A 14067-nucleotide genomic window follows, 5' to 3' on the forward strand; every position below is an offset into this window, starting at 1 on the left:
TTTGAAACAATTTTCAAATTATTTCTATTAATCGTGGATTATAGGCAGAGAAATCATAGTTTCAACCATTTCGATACGATACTAAAATAATCCTAAAATATATTTACAACATGTAGGTATATCTGTATCATCTGATTTAAACATATCGCATTTCAGCGAAACTGTATTCATTCAGAATAAGAGCGTCGATTTGGAACCACTAAAACATTCAGGATAAACCAGTGAGTCTAAATTTAAACGTTGAAGATTCTCATCTATCCTCTATTTTCCGCTCGCATATTTCCACGACGTGGCCAATGGCCATCAAATAGATGCCAGGCATAATGGTCGCGGATAATAATCTAGAAAATTCTTTCCTGATTAATTAGCCGTTTGAGGCTCCTAGATCACAAAGATATGCAGTAGGCCAATGGATATGAAATAATTTACCGTAGAACCGCGGCTGTTCTGTCCACAACCACCTGGGCACACATTAAAATCGGGCGTTCTCCCACCGATCACTACTCGTCCTTTTCATCATCGCTACTGCTATCTCCGTCGCTTCTTTCATTCGTTCTCTTTGTTGTCTCGTAATCTATATACGCGCACACAGACCGCCGCTTATTATACTAATATGTCCGTCGTGCGTTCATCGCGGTGCATCGCCATCAAAAGGGTTTTCTCGTTCGAGTCTAATTGTTCGGCCCGATCCCGGCCAAAGAAACCGAGTGATACGGTAGGGGCTGGTTTTTCACCTCGTTTCAACCGCTGGCCCGCGATCAAACGGACCCCATTCCTTATCCGTGAATCTTCCCGCACGGTTCGTCGACTTTTCGGTCACTGAATTCTTCCCGGATACCTAAGGGAACCTGGCGATATATGCATACCTCGTATAGATCCTTTAGCTAGACAGGAAATCCTTGGATCTTAGGGCGGGAATTAAAATTGTAAATATATACATAGAAGATGAATCTGTTTGTCTGACCAGTCGAAATCCTTTGTGAAATCCTTTTTAAGTTTTGAGATTTAGACCCTTTACATTTTTCAACTCCGTCATTTTTACAGAGGGTTACTGGAAAATAATTAGTTATAGGTTATTTTAGGATAATGAAAGTTATTTACCATAGTTAAGGATTTGGTAGAGTTATTATGTTACTGATAACTTAAGGAAATTAGGTTCTTTTTACATTTTTCAATCGGATAATTCCTAACTGGAAAATAATTACCTAGAGCTTAGTTGTTTCAATTAGGATTAAAGTTTAGAGAAATAGAACAAGTAAAGATAAGAAAGTTAATTATCAAGGTTAAGAATTCGGTGCAATTATGTGTTATGTTATGTGTCATTTAGTCCATCTTTAGACCAATAAATAAACCATTCTAAGGATAAGAAAGAATACCATAAAACGCCACACATTTCTAAGACCTCTACATAATTTTAAGAATAAAAGAAAAATAAAGACTTTCCCATTGGATTAGAACGTTGAGTTTGTATGGAAAGAAAAAAAAAGAAAGAAGAAGGTAACGGATAATCGGAAATGGAAGAAGTGCCCGAAGCGTGGCTTTGCACGATCCGTGGTTATCGAGCAGAATGGACGCGTTGTACTGGATCAACCGCACAATAAGTCCAATCGGTGAAAGGGTTTTGCAATCGTACCCACGTTTATACTGGGTATATCTGCAGGGGATACAGGTACGTTTTAGGCACGGTTCCTTTTATAAGTGCCATTATAAGTGCCATTTGAGCATGCCTACACCCGCTTTGTACGCGAATTTCAAACTAGTCATTGTCCTCTCGTTATTGTTTGAAAGGACACGAGATGACAACCGCTGTGGTTAAAAAGCACCCCCTCCATATTCCTTGAGGCAATTGCGTCCTTTACTTTTACGATATATTAACCGTTTGGTTTTTTAGAAACGTATCTATCAAATAAGATTCTAACTTACATTTCTAACTTAAGAATATCTATTAAGGAAGTTTTCAAATTTAGCAACCACGTCTACATCTCATATTTAGCTGAACATATGAAACCCTTAATGGTCCAACTGATGAAGAATAGAGTACAGAAAAGGTTTCCAACCTGGAAAGATACCAAACACTATACATATAAAAAAGGACAATCGTATCCTTTTCTAACTTTAAAGAGCAGATTTTCAAAGTAACTAGATAATGAAATCTCCTATATAACCTCCTAACCTCAAAAAGTATTTTAAGCAGCATCCGATCGAATCTCGAATCTTTAAATATCCTTCGAATCTCCCTCGTGAATCGTACTTTAACGGAAAATTGATTTAAGTAGTCTTCTTCCGAATCTTCTTTTCTAGATCGTAGAATCATTCAGCTAGCTTTTGTTCGTTTCGATTCTCCGTATCCTTTCTCTGTCAATCATCGGTCGCGGCTTCACAATGGCTGCGGCGACACATTGTGTAATTTGAAATGAATGCTGTGCAGGCCCTAACGGGAGTATAATTGTTTCACGACAGGTCCACGGAGGCCTAGTATTAACGTAAGAAAATGGGGACTGGTGGTTTTCCAATCGAACAATGGCCATGTGTACCACGTTGGATATCTCGTTACACCGTAATCGAGGAATAATCGATCGTAAAGTTGTAGCACAAGGCAAATTGCTGGGCGTGGTGAGAACGATCCAGGAAACTCGAGAGGGCAAAAGACAAGGGCGCGTAGCAGAACGAGGAAATCCGAGATTTTTCTTCCTTTCCTCTCTCGCAAGCGTCCCCCTCTTCTCCGCTGCTCCATGGTCCTCCTTTATTTTTCCTGGTCATGTAAAAAGCTTTTTATTCAGAGCCCGTGTTCACCCCTCGATCGAGCGGCGTGCGTGTGCTTCCACCGAAGCGAACCGAACCGGGGCGCAACAAAGATTCACTTCACCGACACGGGATCTTTGAACTGGGTTAATTAGGGGATCGAGAAATTTTGTTCGGTCATTCGAGGAACCTTGTTGCGACTTCATAAATGTAGAAACATCGATCAATGAGAAAGATTCTTCTAAAAAATTAATTATCGTATTATTATAGAAGACTGATGAGTTGTAATAAATTAATATTGATAATTTTAGATTATAGTATGAACTTACATGAGCGGTACTCAAAAGTCAAACTGACCAACTCCATTTTCTGATATTTCCTTATTAAGTTTGTATTTTCAAAAGAAATAAATGAGTCACGTTAAATTAATTATGTTGATAACTTTAGGTTATGTTACCTGCATCATAATAAAAATGAAAATATTTAGATCACTATAAACTTACATGAAAGCCAGTTAAATTTTAAATTAATCAATCTCATTTCTTTAAAGCTTCTTAACTATTCTAGTACTCTTAATTTCAATTAGTTAACCTCAACAAAGTCAATTACTTTGATTTTTGTATAGTTCGTGTATCTAGCGTCGAATGAAATAAAACACGTGACTTCTGATGGGTTTCAGAATACTAATACACGGGCGTCAGGAAAGATCCTTGATTTCCGTGGAAACGAATATCACGCACAACGATTAGGGAGAGAGGAAAAAAAGGGAAATACGAGTAACCAGTATCCTGGTCGATCACGGGATTCCGTCTCTCTCGTGCCTCTTTCCTTCTCGCAACAAGAGCGGTCCTCGATCATCCTCTACCTCTCGTCAATGCATCCGGGGACTTCCGCGATTTCTGAATAGAAATCTCCAATGGTGGCTGACAATGCAATACGTGGACAATTGCATAGTCTAATGGATCTGCCTCACATCATCGTAACTTATACGTACGTGTCGTTCGTGAAAACGATATCGACAAACGTCCATTCCGCGTGTCTTCCTACCGTTCGCAAAAACGAGATCGACATTCTCTCTATGGTGGTCGTGTCTTTCCGCTGTCATCATACTCTACTACGTCTCTCCCCTTCTTCTTCCTTCGCGCCACGGTTTCGCGCGCGCCGAAAAACGAAAAAAGATTTGGTTCGCGTCGGTAAAAACGAACATGTCGTGTCTGAGTACCCCCTCCCCTTAGCCTGCCGTGCAAATGAAAATTATTCCGCGGTTTAGGCTGTTTGCTAATCAATCAATAACGATGCGTTCCATCGCGTGCGAATAAATTAATTAGGTCGGTCCGTTCTCGCGTCTCAAATTCAACACGCGGTCGCGACTCCCATTCACAGGAAAATTTCGCTTTGAACTTTGATGGAAACCTTTTATCCCAATTTAAAGGTGTTCTAATAACGCGGAGGTTAGTAATAATTTAATTGACATCCGTTTAGATGACATTATTGAGTACTTGTAACGTAGACTGAATGTAGACTATATATATTCTTTTTTGCAACTGATAAGACGCATATATCTTAATATCTTTCTATATAGAATAAAGAGAATAAAAATAAGAATAAAAGAATAAAAAATAGAGGTTGGAATCTTTGACATGCCTTAATTTCCGGAGCAACATATATATCTTCCATCATTTTAAAGTTACATATGGTTTCACCCAGTTGTGAGTACTAAATATCGCTAAATGCTAAAAATCAATCTTAAAAGTGATCGATCAATGAGATTTTCTTGCAATCATATAAGGTTAGGTTTGATATTATTTAAAAATTAATCTTAAAATCCGTGACTTCCTATTAGTAACCTCGTTACAAAAGGATCGAACAGTTAACCGATCTGCCGAATGAAGATTTAGTGATCTCTGTAAGAGGTCTAAAGAAGAATCGGAATGAACTTGTTCATCGACCTCTCTTCTGTATGCGTGGGCGGTGACAGTACTCCGTTCCCTTTTCTTTCTTTCACCAACAAAAACCCGTAAGAGGGAAATAGAAATGGAGAGAGAGAGAGAGAAATCTTGGAATCTTTTGGTTCTTGGTTGGACGCGAAGGAGGTACGCAGAGATGGTCCAGGCAGTTACGGCATTATATACCTAACAGGAAGAGAGACAAAGCAAACAAAACACTGTCGGGGCGTCGCGTCGCTCCGCAAACAGCGCCCTCGCGAACGAGAGGAGTGAGACGAAGAACTAAAACTTGGAACAAAAGTCCTCACTTTTGTTCCTTGGAAAGTTTTTCGAATTATGGCCATGGCGGAGAGAAAGACGAAGGGAAAAGGAGGACGCAATCGAAAGGAGTCGTGCCTCTGTGATTTATATCTCGCCAAGGTTTCGGAATTATTAAACTTTCCAGGGTACCGGAAGAAAGGAGGTGAAGGAAACGATGGCCACGATGGAGAGGAGTTCCTAAGAGAGAGAGCTTGTACTGTAATTAAGCCGTTTTCTAATGAAGATTGATCGGTCAATTAGCACCGTTACCTCCCATCTTGTGTCTCTTCAATTATTTACAGCAGACTGTTCTACTTACTTACCACTATATCTATAGCTTTGTGTCTTTCATTATGTTAATGTTTTCAATAGCCATCATTCCTTTTCAAAAAAGATTCCATAATCGATAACGATCATCAGTAATCAAGAATCATTTATGATTGTTATTTCTGACCAAAACCATCTAAATTATAATATGAATTTTTGTACTCTAATTTTTTCAATTTGAGCCATAAAAGTTATGATTCTTGATATTTGTACAGAGAAAGAGTAGATAATAGTATATGTGTAAACAAGAAGTACTTGTATTGTTATTGGTTAATATTTCCAGAAAAACTTTCATTCGACTTCTTTGTAACAATTCTATGATTTTCAGATAAGTTAATTAAATTCTTGGCGAACCTTTCATTCCACTGGCGTTGAAGTTACAAAACACCAGCAAGGTGGAACATTTAACCACAGAGCGATACGATGGTCAGTATACTCGGGGGTGAGCTGTAAAACACTTCGATTATCCATTAACAAGCAATTAAACCGCTGGTAACGAGGTACAATTCAGGCTCGAGTTGAGTTATCCCTGGAAGAGATTAAAAGCTGCCACTTGTGAGTCTGAGCGAAGCCACCCTTTTGCGTTTCTGTCGTTCGACCTCTCTCTTTCGCTCCCTTCTCTATCTCGGTGTTCCCGTCTCTGTTTAGCTCCACCCCTCGACCGTCCTGGCCACAATAGAGAGTGGGAAGCCTCTTTCTATGGATCACACAATGGATATAGTATATCAAACAAATTCGACCCCGCGAAATTATTGGCCATGGTAATCCCACGTTACCGGCCGTGGACGATAGTTCTCCCATCAACGTCGCTGCGTAACCCACAGCTAGACAAGGGGCTGGGAAACCACAGTGAAAACTCATCCATGAAATACGGAGACGTAACATCGAGCCCTTTCACCATTAATTTCTTTTCGGCTCGGTCTTTTCATTACTATCTTTATATTTAAAGAGTATAGGAGAAGAATATGATAAATTACATTTTTTATTTTTTACAGAAAAGCTGTTTCAAAATTTAGTATCTCGTTGATCAATTCTGCAATCCAAAGTTACTCGTTCGTTTGATTCTGGAGTTATACACGAGTTACTCCATTCTCTTAAAATTTTCAAATTGCTTCTCATAATATTAAAGTAGTATTGCTTGTCTTGGTAATTATACCTTTGTTTTAAACAAAACTTTGTCAACTTATTAACTATTTTTACGACTTACATCTTTGAACTTAGCAGGCTGTTTTCATTTTCAATGATCTCATATTAAAATTATTCTGTTTAATCACGAGGTGATGTTAAAATAAGAAAGTCCTCAAAAGTATATACTTATTATGTTTTTCTCTTGAAATCTTCACTTATATACTTCACTAGACAAAAATATTGTTTCTTTTCTTTCATTGATCAAATGGAAGAGGAGAAATTTTAAAGTTAATCTTAATGAAAATGAGATATGAGGAAACAGATGAGAAAATTAATTCAAATGTAATTGACTAAAAAATAATGAGTTTTAGTTTAGATTTAAGTAAGAAGAGCAAGAATGGAAAAAAACGTCGAGGAAATATCGTCTGCGTTGATTTAATATATTCTGCAATTTGATCGGATCATAACGCATCGATTGAAGCGCATCCTGATTTATGGCAAAGTACATAACAAAGATTTCGATGGCAAATCCAGAGGCGACACGTCCTTCATTCTGACAGGATTGAAAGCCGTAAAAATCCTTGTCGGACGAAAGGGTACCGATCTAGGTACGCATGCGTTTGACAGAGTAGATATATTTCGATCATGGATTTTCGATAGGCCGCAAGGATTAGGGGCTACCCTCTGCTCTCGCGCGTTTGTTCGAAACAATGCTCGACTTAACTGATTGGCCGCTAGCTGTTTCCGCATGTTGTATTCTTCGTTCTATACCCGATGAATAACAGAGTAACAAGGTGAAGTGTGTTACACAACAGATTATCATAATAATCTCGACTAACGAGTATTGTTTGGTTAATTAAAAAGTTATAAGAAAGAAGATTCTCTATCCGTTCTTTGTCCCAAGTTATATTCCTCTCTTGCGAAACTGAGTTTCTTCATGTACATATACTTTTCTGGTTACTCAATCCATACACATACATACCTAAGCATATAAATCATGTATTAATATATAACTACTTGAATATGTACAGGGCAAGTCGTGAAAAATAGAATACCTAGATATTTCTATTAGTATTATAAATGGAAGGAAATATCTAACAAAATGTTGTACTAATCAAGATGGTAAGTATACAATGATTAATCATGTTAAGTTAAAATATTCTAAATGTCTCTAAATCTACATTGTAAGGAACATGAATTAGAAAGTTTGGCAATATATAATAAGTAAGAATATATATACAAAATATTCGATTTCACTCAACATTCTCTTTCCCTAAATGCACAGCTCATCTCCATTAGCGTAAAATTAGAATCAAATTCTAAAGACGACAGAGAGAAAAAGAAGAAGACAGCTTAGACAGTTAAGGTACAAATCAAGCAAGCAATGAACGAGAAGAAAGAGACAGAGAAAAGTTAGTGGGCGTAACTTGCGATAATTTGCATGGAAATTTTTATCGGCACGGCCGAAGAGGCAATATCCGGCAGACGCATTTAAGATCTGAGTCCGGATAATAATAGCCACAGAAATGGGATCGTAATGCCCGAAATGGGTGACACGAGTAGGTACCCAAGGTTGCCTATATACGCCTTATATTTTCCTACGTAGCTATCGCAGGCTAATGCGCGAAAATGCGGTGGTAAGTGGGGTGCACACACAAGCTACGGTTGGAAAACGAACCCACCCATATCGTGCTACGGCCACGCTGCGCAAGAAAAAAATGACACCGTCCTCCCTTGCTTAGCGTCGTTAAATTATATATAGTCTTTCTTTCGCCCTTGCTCGCTTGTTCTTTATCGTCGCCTTATGTTAATATTACTTCTATTCAACGCAGCAGCCGTTGCAGAAGTACCTGGTCCTCCTTCGCTTTTTCTGTCTCCTTAGTACTCTTATATGCTTTAAACTTCCATCCGTTTGTTCAGTTTCATTGCATCCTGTTAGTTCTTTTTCTTCTTATTTTAAAACAAATCTGACCATGGTTTTGACAAATGCCTGTAATTTTAAAACAACGAGGTAGAATCTATTAAAATGGCAATTGATTTAGTACCTTTTTTTTGCTTTACACCTTTTTTCTTCGCTTTTCACTGGCCGATTGCATTCTTTATGTAGTACAATACGTGTCTAGGTTTACGAAGTCACCCGAGCGTTTTTTATCTTTAGCTGATCGATACATACATTTGGGGGATCGATGGAAAAGGATCGACGATGGAACACTTAGGAAGGAGCATTATACGAAATCACATAGCGGTAGGATCAGTTGCTTGATGGACTGGAAGCTCGCGGTCCGCTTCGAAATACCGTCTTAAATCGAGCTAGGAAAAGGCTGCAAGTACGTACTCGAGCACGGCCAGTGAGCACGTACACGTCGTATTACTGTGACCGAGTATCCAGCTTTCGTGGTTGCATTCAGGGATCCTGCTGAGTTCTTGTTTTCTCCTTATAGCAATAAAGGAGTATTTAAGAGACTTTCGCGGATATGGGCAAGGAAGAAGGTAGGAAAGAAAAGAAAAAAATTGGACCGTGTAAGAGTAGAAGTATGTAGAAAAGACCTGAACAAGGAAATCGTTAGGAAGGAAAAGAGACAGGAAGAAACAGAAAGAAAAATCGTGCATGTATATACGCATGCACGCTTGTATGTATATAGGTATACTTGTCAGTATATGCGTGTATGTGTATGTGCCCCGTGGCGTGCACCCTGCCGACAGGCCTCGTCGTTTTCGACGAGGCCATCGAAAACAATCGGCACAATGGATCCTCAAGCGTTCTTATTTATTATACTTACATGGCACTGTACACTATACATAACGCGAGTGAATGGAAGAGACCGGAGTTAGACGAGATGTGGAACGCGCGTGTGCATTTTGCTTGGGGACCCCCATGAGTAAAGCGTGCGTGAAAGAACGCACGCGATTTTTGAATCGTGAAGCACCGGTATAAGGGAACAGCTCGGGGAGGGGTGTCCACAAAGAAAAGGTTAAAGAGTTGTTTTGTGGACGGTCAATTGACAGCGTTTTGCGGATGTTAATGGCCGTCCGTCTTTTAATGGCGCGCCTTCCTTCATCGTCCTTCACGCGCCGTCCAGAGGAACTTCCTAATCGTTGCAATTCAAATGTCATTATCCTTCTCATATGTCGTGGTGTTAAGTAGTCGAATTGTAATATTAAATTAGCACATATGTAACTCTGATTATGTTCCAAAAACACTAAAAATAAGCAGAATGGAATTTAATAAATTGTACATTCTATTAATTAAGTAATGCGATATAATCCTAACGAACAACGGTATAGTAATCAGTTAATACATTTAGACGTAGGTTGATAAGGAATGTATTAAAGCTTACAATTGCAAAGGTTGTCCTTCCATAATGCAGCATTCTTTGTTTATATATATATTTTCTAAATGTTGTCGATATTCAGAAATCGGTTGATGATTTCATCAGTTTAATAGATATAATGTTTCCGTTTATCAGAAGTTACCGAGTTAGTTGTTTCGTTATTTTTTCATTTGTCCAGTGGATGTTGAAGTGGTATTATGGAATGGGTAGAGGATAAAGGAGTTAATCCTGAGTTTACGTATATCATGTTGAAAACCACTGGTTGTGTATAGCGATGCGTACACGCGTACTCCTAATACCTCTTATGCGGGTCTCATTGTGCAACGATCTCTTGTTGCCTGTAGAATCGTTACGAACAAAGATCGTCTACTCTAGAGGATATATCGTTATCCTTCTACTGTACTAGACAATGATGGATGGATAGATAATAAGAAAAAACTCAATATATCGCGAGAATGTCTGGAACGCGGTTGCATACTATCTTACGAAAGATATAAGTTTGACAACCACCAACTCACCATGATTATAATCAATTATGTATAATTATGTATATAAATTTATAGTATATATAAGGTAATCCACTATATAAGCAAACCTGAAACAAAAATAAACAAAAACAAATATAAATAAGCGAATCAAAACATTAGATGAACTGCAAATGTAGATAACAACAGTTGATTTCGAAATTGACATTGAGGCAGTATTTTTTACAAGTAATATATTTATTGAATTCAAATTTTCTTTTTCCTTTTATTGCATATACTCTCTTAACGATAACAATTTTCAATCTCTTTCTAACTCTTCAACATTTAGTTATAAAATCAACTACGAACCTGAAAAATTTCTCCTTCGAAGATAACCAGCATGTATCACGCAGCAATAATCGTTCGATCCCTGCTGCTCCACCAAGTCAAAAATTTGTCAATCAACAGGCGAATGAACTTTGAAAACATGCAACAATGGCAACGGCGAAGCTCGGCCCTCGAGGATCGTCATGGACCGTCGAAAATTCGGTGCCCACTCGAACAGCACTTCGGCCTTCGTGTGTGTGTTTCATAGCAGCAATAAAACGTCATTTTTCGCGGGTCCGTTTCGGAAAAAGAATCGGGCGAAAATATGGGAAAGTCTCGCTGGTGGTGTGGATTGTCGTTCCGAAATGAACGGTACAAAATGATTCTGCGTTGCGCGCCGGTGCTCCACGAGTGGTTGCACGATCACGCGCTAGCCTGTTGTAATGGATGAGTCCCGATGCCGGGATGTATATTGCCAAAGTACTTATGGCAGCACGTTTATGGCATACAGGCTGTACAAGCCTGGCAGCGGCCGACATGAAATCCAGTCGAGCACCCTCCATCCACGTCACGTCCGCCACTGATTAACATTAACTTCATGGAAAAAATTGTACCAAATGCCGAGCAACGTCACAATTTTCGACTTGGCCGCGATGCCTATCTGCCGCTTTTTCGCCGTTTCTCACATTCCTGTTCGCCTATATGGCATTTGCGAATGTTAGGTTATGTTAGGTTTAGGTTAACATTTACATGATCATCGACGTTATCAATTTTCTTGTATTCATTCGCGTTTTTTAGATTTCTCTTGAACTAAGGTATCCTTAATAAATTTCACGGTTTATTGGCAATTTTATTTTAGATCTTTCATTCTGTTGTTTCGTATTTTGGTTACAAAAAGAACGCAATGCGATGCCTATCTGTCACTTTTTCGCCTTTTCTCACATTCCTGTTCACCTATATGACATTTGCGAATGTTAGGTTATGTTAGGTTTAGGTTAACATTTACATGATCATCGACGTTATCAATTTTCTTGTATTCATACGCGTTTTTAGATTTCTCTTGAACTAAGGTATCCTTAATAAATTTCACGGTTTATTGGCAATTTTATTTTAGATCTTTCATTCTGTTGTTTGATATCTTGGCTACAGAAAGAAACAAAATCATGCAATGTTTTCTAGACCTTCTTATATATATATAACTAACTTATACTACTAATAATATTAATGAAGTGATAAGTTTACCTTAAGTAGAATAATCAGATCAGTTTTACAGTTTGTGAAAATGATTTATAAAGTTTATCTTATTTTATTACTTAACTTGATCCTCCTGTGCAAGAAGAATTACTATTAGTACTAGTAATTTTTAAAGCTTTACATGTGCATAGCAATGTTTATTTTGTTTACCTTTAAAAAAGTAATGTTATAATTCTGAATAATAATCAACGAATGAATGAAATAGTCAACATATTGCATGTACTTAAGTAGTGAAAATATATTGTATCTATTCCTAGATCTATGCTGGTAACAAATTGGAACTGGTTGTGAGATCGCATCTCAATTTGTACTTTAGAATTTCAAATAAGGTTTAGAGACACTGTTGCGTGTCAAGCCATGCGTTTGGTCGTCAAATTAAAAGGAAACCGGGAGCGAGTCCCGTTCAGTGAATCCTCGTCCCCAAGATATCGAAGGTCCCCACAAAAGCACGCAGGGGTGCAGTTAATTCTAAAGCGATTAGGCGCACGCGACGGGGCAAAGGTGTCGACCTGCAATTGACAACGGGCTGAAGGGTCACGAAAGAGATCGCGAGGAGGGGAGACGAAAAATTAAATTAGTCGCACGTTCGAAAGTAATCCCGGATTAATATACGTTGCCCCCGCGCCAGAATGCTTTTCAATGCCATACAATTGGGCCCGAATATTTTCAAGTAGATTCCAAAATACTTAAGACACTTGCATTTACACTCATCTGGTATTGAAATGTTTCTCAAAATTGCAATCAGTCTGGAAAAATTAGAAAAACTTAAAATTTTGTTCATGACTGGATTATTAATATCCTAAGACTTAATATCTTTAGCTCTTCAATCTTTGGTTTTCCGTTTAAATGTATTTTAATCATCAACTAATTGTTTTATTATACACTGTAATAACTAGATTACGGATTTTTATGCAAATTCATATTTTTGAAAATATAATTAAGAAAGTAGAGTCTCGACAGAAAATTGTATCACTTACCAAATGTTATAGAGATTTCTTCAGAATTACATGCATTCTGTGCAATTTTGCACTTTGAAATTTCCTACAAATGCATAGAAATTCACACTTACTAAACTGTGCTTGATCTGTCCGTATTAATATGAAATTCATTTAAAAGGTCATTGTAGCATTCATAACATCCTAACCTCAAAAATTATCATCATCAAACAATCATAACCTAAAAAAGAAAAAAAAGAAACAAAAACAAAACAAAGAAACAAAAAGATCATCATACCGAGGATTCATGAAAGCATCATAATCCCTCTGCATTAAAATACTAGGTCGAAGGCACTCCAATACCTGGAAACGTTCTGTCCCGGAAATTATTCAAGCCGCAGCTCGATTATAGAAGACAATTTTAATATCGTCGAATAATGGTCGATCTTCGATGAGAGAAATTGAGGTAAGGGGAAAGAGGAAGGGAGATCGGTGGCCTGAAAACCCGCGTTGCGTTAAGGTCACCGCGATAAGGGGGTGATAGAATCGTGATCCTCGCGATCTGGCTACGTGGTGGGCATGTGGAAACGGTATTCAATATCCGTTGCCCCTGGAAGAAAGCTGGATCGCGAAGTAGGGAGAGGATAGAAGGAGTAGGTATGCTCATTGTCACCGCGAAACTATTCCAGACGAATTCGAGATCACGTGGCCTGTAAAAAGGACAATGGATCAGGAGTACGTGTCTCGGGATCGACATGATATTGGAACGAGGTTGCATCGCCACTATAAAACAGAGAATTATATCTATAGTTCTTTTTCTAATACTTATATGAAGTATAGAAGGTATAACAGAAATAGGCGCAGAAAATGTAGAAGCGTCATTTAGAATGACCAAGAGAGGTTATCTTAGCATAAGTTTGGAAATGTACAGATGCATCTGAGTATTTGCATTTTCTTAATTTTTTAAAATTAAAATTCACTAAGATTGAGCTTTTATTATACACGAATAAAATTTCAAATTATTTTAATTATAAGTAAGTACAAGTAAATGTTGCCTGTATTATGAAACACTCTGTATGTTGCATAGTAATATTCAGTGTATACTTTTCTTAATTACCAAGTCAGGCTCCATGTATTTAGACTTTGAAATAGAAAGTAGACATAGTAATGAATAATGCTTTGAAAGACAACTTCCAGAAAGATCTCTGTATTTACATAGAACTAACAGAAGGTTCATCATCCAACAATCTGAATAAACGTTTACCACACAACTAATAGCGCACTCCAATGACACAAAGCCCTCAATTTAAGC

General features: G+C 37.9%; 2 long non-coding RNA genes across 3 annotated transcripts; both read right to left on the reverse strand.

Moving 5' to 3' along the window:
* Positions 1 to 6862: 6862 nt before the first annotated feature.
* On the reverse strand, positions 6863 to 8431 carry LOC139993997 (uncharacterized). Of its 2 annotated transcripts, none has more exons than XR_011801511.1 (2): positions 8126 to 8431; positions 6863 to 7425 (listed from the first exon to the last, which is right to left on the reverse strand). It is a non-coding gene; the product is annotated as an uncharacterized lncRNA (long non-coding RNA). The 2 variants fall into 2 exon arrangements; XR_011801512.1 differs by having other exon boundaries at positions 7499 to 8431.
* Positions 8432 to 8435: 4 nt separating this feature from the next.
* On the reverse strand, positions 8436 to 11795 carry LOC139994001 (uncharacterized). The gene is made up of 4 exons (XR_011801513.1): positions 10609 to 11795; positions 10294 to 10370; positions 9782 to 10172; positions 8436 to 9643 (listed from the first exon to the last, which is right to left on the reverse strand). It is a non-coding gene; the product is annotated as an uncharacterized lncRNA (long non-coding RNA).
* Between the last annotated feature and the right edge of the window lie 2272 nt (positions 11796 to 14067).

This window comes from Bombus fervidus, chromosome 2 (assembly GCF_041682495.2).
Source record: "Bombus fervidus isolate BK054 chromosome 2, iyBomFerv1, whole genome shotgun sequence".
NCBI classification, from domain to species: Eukaryota; Metazoa; Arthropoda; class Insecta; order Hymenoptera; family Apidae; genus Bombus; species Bombus fervidus.